Here is an 8,963-nt window from a genome sequence, read left to right on the forward strand (position 1 = left end):
TATGAAATGGTGCTTAAGGTAGATAATTTTAAAAAGTCCATATAAATTCAATGCCAGCTTCCTTGCTTCCTTCCTTCCTTCCTTCCTTTCTTTCTCCCAAAACCTTGGGAAACTGCTTTTCTGTCTTTGAACACAGTGCTTGTTACCGTTAGGCATTCAATACACCTACCTTGAATTTACTCATTCTCCATGTAGCACATTTTTGCTAAGTATCCACTGTACACCAGCAGCTATGCCGAATGCTAGGAATACAACTGTGAGATAGACCTATCCCTGTGGTACTTACAACCCAGATCATGCACAAGAGAGGGTCATGACAGTTCCATGTACTGTGATATGATCAGAGAAGGAAAGTGTTCTCTGGGAGCCCAGGGAGTGACACTTAGCCTGATCTTTCCAGTAAATATTGCTGGAGGAAAAGAATCTTATCCTTGAATATAGGGTAAAAAATTTTTGGAGTCATGATACGTCTCCATTTGGTTTTGTTGTTTTGGTTTGGTTTGGTTTTGGTGTTTTGTACCAGGATTTGAACCCAGGGGTGCCATTTTTATTTTGAGACTCACTAGTTGCTTAGGGCCTCACTAAGTTGCTGAGGCTGACTTTGAACTTTAGGTCATCCTGCCTCAGCCTCCCAAGCTTCTGAGTTTACAGGTGTGCACCACCACACCCAGTTCCGTTTAGTTTAAACTAGGAATATGAGGAACCTCACTTCTGTTTCTTCTTCCTTGCATGGATCCCACAGTGTTTGTTTTGTCTCAGATGTGGCCTGGAGATGGTAGGGTAACAACCATAGTGCAGAGATTCAGGAAGCCTTCTCTGCTGAAAGGAGACACCATAGGCACCACATGGGGCAAGAAGTGATAAATGAAAGGAAAAATAGACAAATCTACAATTACGGTTAGAGATTTCAACACTTGCCTTGCAGTATTTGAAAGAACAAGTGACAGAAAATCAGTACGGATATATGGACACGAACAATGCTATCAACCAACTAGTCCTAATTATTATTTATAGAACAACACAGGGGCTGGGGATGTAGCTTCAGTGGTAAAGTACTTGCCAAGCATGTCCAAAACCCAGAGTTCAATTCCCAGTACTGCCAAAAAAACAAAAAACAACAACAACAACAACAACAAAACCTCAGTACCCATTCTTTTCAATCACATATTGAACTATTGAACATTCACCAAATATACCATATTCTGGGCCATTAAAAAAATTTAACATTTAAAAGACTAGAATCATACAAAGTGTTTTCAGACCATGACAGAATTAAGCTAGAACAAAAACATAGAGATCTGGAAAGTTCTCATACATTGGAAGATTTTAAAACAATCCATGACCAAATAGGATAGGTCAATGCATTTAAAGGATATTTTGAATTAAACAAAACAAAAATTTTAAATCATAAAAATTTGTGGAATACAACTAATACAATGCTTGGGGGGAAATTTATAACAATAAATGATTGTATTAGAAAAAAATTTAAATCAATAAACTTCCTTCTTAAGAAACTAGTTAAAGCTGGACATGATGTCACATGTCTGTAATCCCAGCTACTTGGGAGGCTGAGGCAAGAGGATTGTTGGAGCCAATGAGTTTGAGACCAGCCTGAGCAACACAGATCCCATCCCAAAAAATAAAATATATACAGAGAGAATACACAAATTACCAATATCAGGAACAAGAGAGGATAAGATACCTAAATATTAAAATGATACCCAAGCAAGAATGGAGGAAGGAGGGACTGTATAGAGGGATAAGAGGGGTGGGAGGGGTAGGGGGGGAAGAAAAAAAAATAACAGAATGAATCAAAAACTATTACTCTAGGTAAATGTATGATTACAAAAACGGTATGCCTCTATTTCATGTACAAACAGAGAAACAAGAGGTATCCCATTTATTTACAATAAATATGAATTTTTTAAAAAATGATACCCAAAAGGAAAATGACAGATAATTCTGTTCATAAATTTGACAACTTACACAGAATGGACCAAATCCTCAAACCAAAACTCACTCAATTAGAAATTGATAGTTAAAAGTCCTACATCAATTAAAGAAATTGAGTTTGGAGCTGCGATTGTAGCTCAGTGGTAGGGTGTTTGCCTAGCATGCATGAGGTACTGGGTTCGATTTTCAGCACCACATATAAATAAATGAATAAAATAAAGGTCTCTCAACATCTAAAAATATTTTTAAAAAGAAAGAAATTGAGTTTGTACTTAAAAACTATTCAGTGAAGATTTTCCCCCTCCCCAAGGTACTGGGGTTTGAACCCAGGGGCACTTTACCACTGAGCTACATTCCCAGCCCCTTTTTTTTTTTTTTAATTAACTTTTTTATTTATTTATTTTTTAATTTATTTTTGTTGTAAACAAATGGGATATATTTTGTTTCTGTTTGTACATGGAGTAGCAGCATATCATTTGCATATTAATACATTTACATAGAGTAATGATGTTTGATTCATTCCGTTATTTTTTTCCTTCCCCCCTACCCCTCCCACCTCTCTTTTCCCTCTATACAGTCCCTCCTTCCTCCTTTCTTGCCCCACTCCCACCCCCCATTACGTGTCATCATCCACTTATCAGTGAGCTCATTCGTCTTTTGGATTTTTGAGATTGGCTTATCTCACTTAACATGATATTCTCCAATTTCATCCATTTGCCTGCAAATGCCATAATTTTATTATTCTTTATAGCTGAGTAATATTCTATTGTATATATATACCACAGTTTCTTTATCCATTCATCAATTGAAGGGTATCTAGGTTGGTTCCACAATCTGGCTATTGTGAATTGAGCAGCTATGAACATTGATGTGGCTGTATCTCTGTAGTATGCTGATTTTAAGTCCTTTGGGTATAGGCCGAGGAATGGGATACCCAGCCCTTTTTATTGTTTATTTTGAAACAGGGTCTTGATAAATTGCCCAGGCTGACCTCAAACTGCCATCCTCTTGAATCACTGGGATAACAGGCATGTGCCACCATGCCCAGCTCTGATGATGATTTCATTGATGAATAATGATGCCTACATGATTTCTTTGATGAAGTCTATCAAACATTTAAGGAAGAAATACCAATTACATACAATCTATTCTGGAAAATAGAAGAGGTGGAAATTCATTTTAATGTCAGTATTATTCTAATACCTAAACTAGCCAAAGGTATCATTAAAAACTACAACCAATCTCCTGTCGCCGCCTGCGGCAACAATTGCGCAGGTATTTATTGGAGGGGCCTGGAAATAAACTATTTTTCCTATATTCACTAATATATAGAGGAAGAGAGACTTTGAGAGAAAGATAGGCTTTGCTTAGAGGAAGAGAAACTTTGCTTATCAGGAAGAGAGACTTTGCTTAGAGGAAGAGAATTGCTTAGAGGAAGAGAAACTTTGCTTAGAGAAAAAGTTTTAGAGAAAGAGGTTTCTACGCTTATCAGAGATCTATTTCTTCTTAGTCCTGCTGCTTCTTCTTAAAGGTGCGTCTATCTATCTGAGGTGCTTCTTTTCAGAGGTGCTTTCTATCTGCTTGCTGCTTCTTCTTCTTCCTTTCTGCTAATGGCTTCTACTCCGCTTCTTTCTGCTAGCTGCTGCTCTTACTCTTGAGCCCCTGCCCACTGCCCGCTTATATTCCCTCCAGGAGATGGAGGGTGGGGCCACACCAGTTGCAATCAGGCGAGGAGCCAGCTGCCCTATCATGGCAAGGGTTAAAATGAGCAGGCCCAAGCAGGCATGCTCGGGAACACCTGTGCACGCATTGTGCGCATGGACTTAACTGAATACAGCCAGTGATAAATCACCTGAGTGTGCTTATGTCAATTAACCTCCCCACCGCCAATGTGATCAGGCGCCGTTCTGGCTGGTACAGCCCCCAACAATCTCCTTCTTGAATATGACTGTAAAAATCATCACCAAAATATCAACAAATCAAATCCAAAAATAAATATAAAATATAATACATCATTACTTAGAGGGGCTTATTGGGGAATTCAAACCTGGTTCAGCATTTGAAAATCAGTCATGTAATTTACCATGTTAACAAATTTAAGAAGAAAAACCAAGGGCTGGTATGTAGCTCAGCTCCACTTGCTTAGCATGTATAAGGCCCTGAAATTTCATCCCCAGCTCTGCAGATAAAAAAAAGAAAGAAAAAAGAAAAACAATGCACTAATCTCAACTATTCTCAATAGATGCACAAAAAGTATTTGAGAAAACCCATTCATGACCAAAACAATCAACTCGTTAAAATCCCTCAGCAGGGCTGGGGATATAGCTCAGTTGGTAGAGTGCTTGCCTCACAAGCACAAGGCCCTGGGTTCAAATCCCCAGCACTGCAAAAAATAAATAAATAAATAAAATCCCTCAGCAAATTAGAAATAGAAGGAAACTTCCTTAGCCTTAAGAGAATCTACAAAAAATCTATAAATAGCCTTAAAAGTAAGGACTGAATACTCAATATAGGAAATAAAGCTAGGAGAGGTCATACCTATTAATAATATACTTGATGTTCAGGACCACGAGGCAAGAAAAATAAATAAAAGACATACACTAGACATTAAAAAAAAAACTTTCCATTCCAGACAATATGGTTATTATGCATAAATAATCTCAAAGAACCTAGAAAATCTCAAAGAATCAAAAAAAAGCTACTACAACTACTAATTGATTTCACCAAAATCAGTGTCTAAAAATAAATTGGGCTATGGGTGATTCAATGGTAAAATGTTTTCCTAGCATTTGTGAGTCCCTGGGTTTGATCCACAGCACTGTGAAAAGAAAAAAAAAAAAAAAGGACTGGGTTGTTGCTCAGTGGTTAAGCACCCCTGGGTTCAATTCTTTGTACCTGCCCCTCAAAAAGAAACATTTATATTCACAATATTCAAAGAATTCTCAACACTAAATGATAATAAAAAGAAATAATGAAAATAGGTGATGGATTTGAACAGACATTTCAAAAAAGATAAACAGATGGCAAAAAAATGTGAAAAGATGTTCAACATTAGTCATTAGAGAAATGCAAATTAAAACCATAAGGAGATGACCCTATGTATCTACTAGAACTGATTAAAAAAAAAATTGGCACTACCAAGTGCTGATGAGGATACAGAACAGCCAGAACTCTCAAACATTGCTAATGGAAATGCAAAATGATAGAGTCAGTTTGGAAAATTATTGGGCAGTTTCTTATAAAATTAGATATATACTTACCTTATAACTCAGCAACCCTAGATACTTACCCAAGAGAAATGTAAAGATGTTCACAAAAAAATCAGTAAGTGACTGTTTATAGCCACTTATTCACAATTGCCAAAAATTGGACACGACTCCAATGTCTGGTGAATGGATGAAAAACAATGGTACATTTGTATGATGGAATACTACTCAGTAATTGAAAGGAACAAACTATTTATTCACACATCATGAAAGAATTCTAATTAGTATAGTGAATTCACTTTGTATGACATTACTGAAAAGATAAACTTGGAAAGCATATCAGCAGTTGCAAAGGGTTAAGGGGCTAAAGGGAGAGGTTGACTGTAAAGGGGATACATGAGGAAATTTTGGAGGAATGCAACTATTCTCTATCAAACTAGTGGTAGATACCCATCTCTATGCATTGTCAACGTTTGTAAAACCTTACTCTACAATGAGGAAATTTTACTGATTGTGATTTTAAAAATATTAGCCAGAACATGGAGAGAAAATTGGAATGAAAACTGGGGGAAATGAATACAACTGTATTACAAATGAATCACAAAACTTACCCTCAAGATTGGGGGAAGAAAGGAGTAATTCTAAGTAGGTTGGGAAGTGTTTCAATTAGATACTGAAAGACTTAAAAAAAGAAAACTCTCTGGGGCTGGGGTGGTACTTGATGGCACAGGGCTTGGCTAGCACCAGTAAGGCCTTGGGTTTGACACCCCCAAAACCACAAAACAAAAATATGTACTGTAATTGGCAAATTTATTTCTCATACAGGTATGGTTTAGTAATTTCAAAATTAATTTACAAATAACTAAGATTGAATAAAATAACGAATTATTGTAGATAATGGGAGTAAGGTTTCATGCTTTGACAAATAAGAAAAGGGAGGTGGCCAGATTGAATCTTGTGGTGCTGGATTGGAGTTGGAGGAACCATTGTTTTCCTTTTATAAACACACGAATAGAGCCTGGCCCTGTGGTGTGTGCTGCAGTTCCAGCTACTTGGCAGGCTGAGGCAAGAGGATCACTTGAAACCAGGAGTTTGAGGCCAGCCCAGGCAACATGGTGAGACCCTGACTCAAAGAAAAAATTTAAAAAGAAAAAAAAGAAAAAAAAAAAAAAAACATGAATAGATGCAGAAATAAATGTAAATGTATATGTGCATGGGTTAGATACTATGTGTATTTCCTAGCTTTATGTACTGAAAGGAAGTAAAGCAGTGACATCCCAGTAGCAATGAACCCACCTAGCATCCAGATTTTGGTTATCTAAGTACCATTCTTCAATAATCTTGCAGAGACAGATTCCAAGACTTGGACAGGGAAATACAAATTGGGCCTACAACATTTTGTGATCTAGAAAGTCTAGAAGTGCTAAAATCTAAAAACCAAAATCAATGAACAATGTTGAAAGGGTAAGGGTCAACCAGAAGGAGCTCCCAATGGGAGTTAGAAAAACCTGAGCAAATAAATAATGACAGTATTAGATTACAGCCTCCAAATTAAATGAAAACCCATAAATCCATACTGATAAAAATAAGGAAATAAATAAATTAGAAGAGACAATTCTTTCCAGTAGCTGAATTTCAATTAGTAAATGTAGTAGGAATGAGATAAATAGAAAATCACAATTAGAACACCACATGCCAAAATTAATGGGCAAAATTTAAGCAAAAACAGGATATTTGAGTCAGACACTGTGGCACACGGCTGTAATCCCAGTGACTCAGGAGGCTGAGGCAGAAGGATTGCAAATTTGATGCCAGACTGGGCAATTTAGAGTGACCCTGTCTCAAAATAAAAATGACTGGGGATGTATCCCAGCACCCCCTCCCCCCTAAAATAACAAAGGATATTTGCAGTATTTCACCCAAACTACTTATTAATTACATAGGGAAAGTAGTAATTGTACCATTACTGGAAAAAGCCAGAAGATGCTACTGTAATTGATTGATCAAAGTTAAAATAAATATAAATATAGATACCCCCCATCCCTTGCTGTGATGTGTTGAGAAGAACATATAGTCTCTTCTTGAATGACCTCAATTATGAGAACAAAGCAAACTCAAACTGAGGAGTACCTCAAAATAACAGACCACTGTTCTTAAAAAGCATCAAGGTAGGGCTGGGGGTGTAACTTAGTGGTTGAGCACTTGCCTTGAGACCTGGGTTCCAACCCCACTAACACACACATACAAGTATCAAGGTCATAAAAGATTAAAAAAAAAAAAAAAACCTGAGAAACTGTCCGATTAGAAACTAAGGAATTTGGAATCCTGTATTTGATCCTAAAACAGAAAAAGAATATTATGGGAAAAACTTGGAGATCCAAATAAATTCTGTAGTTTAGTTTAGTTTAGTTAATGTATCCGCCATGAATGTCTTAGATTTGATTTTTTTTTTCTTTTTTTTTTTTTTGGGATAATCACTGAGCCACATCCCCAGCCCTTTTTATTTTTTATTTTGAGACAGGGTCTCCCAACATTGCTGAGGCTGGCCTCAAACTTGCAATTTTCCTGCCTCAGCCTCCCAAGTTGCTGGCATTATGAACACACACCTCCATGCCCAACAGTTTGATAATTATTTTATGGATATGTAAAATATTAACATGCATGGGAGCTGAGTGAAAAGTGTACTAGAACTCCATTTTTATAATTTTTCTGCAAGTCTAAATTTATCTCAAAATGAAACAATTGGGCTGAGGGTGTAACTCAGTAGTAGTGCAGTTACCTAGCACATGAGAGGCCCTGGGTTGGATTCCCAGGACAAGAAAGAAAAGACAGAGAGGAAAATGAAGGGAAGGGAAGGGAAGAGAAAGGAATGAGGAGAGGGGTGGGGAGGGAGAAAGAAAAAAGGGAGAGAGGAAAAAAATTGAAAAAATCAAACTATAAAGCAACATATGAGAATGATAAACATTAAACTCAGTATAATAGTTAACTCTTATGGGTGGTAGGTGAATAAAATCAGGGAGCTATGCACAAGAAACTTCAATTGTAGGAGGAATGTTTACTTCCCCTGCAGTGTGGAAGGCACATGAGACATTTAGTATGTTTTTGTTACACTTAAATGCCTAAAATCTCTCACAATACATTTCTTTAAAAAGCCTCAAACTTCTGAATGGGGTAGATACTTGGGCCTATAATTTATTCATCCAGTCAATATTTATCAAGTGCCTATTTTAAAATGTGGTTCCTGACACCAGGAAATGTAATTTCATTATCTACTGAGATTCCATCCTACTTCTGTGTTGGTTGGGGGCATAGAATCTCTGTGGCAAAGGCTCTGCTATGGTGTAAGAAAGCAGCAAGACAGTATGCATGTGAGTGGGTGTGTCTGTATTCCAACAAGTTATTTACAAAAACAAGTGTGTGTCGTGTGATGACCTGTGGCCTAATAGAATTTAGACACTGAGGTTTAACTAAAACTAACACACCACAGGATGGAGCTATGAGTACACTTTCATCATGGGTGGATATTCCATATGTGAAATCAGATGCACTTCCAAAAACAGGTGCAGTTGAACCCACTCTTCCAAACTCTGGCTCAAAAATCCACTATTACAGGCTAATTTCACATGAGTCAGATACTAAGAAAAAGGGAAAAACAGATGAGATCTTTCTGATGAGTATTACAATCCCCAAATTGAAAATCTTCAGTATGCGAGGAATGATCTAGGGAAAACCTCCTTCCCACCTACTAGTTTCTCCAATTATTTACTTTAACATTTAACGTAATTTTGACATTTTACCTCTTAT

This window comes from Sciurus carolinensis, chromosome 12 (genome assembly GCF_902686445.1).
Source record: "Sciurus carolinensis chromosome 12, mSciCar1.2, whole genome shotgun sequence".
NCBI lineage: Eukaryota > Metazoa > Chordata > Mammalia > Rodentia > Sciuridae > Sciurus > Sciurus carolinensis.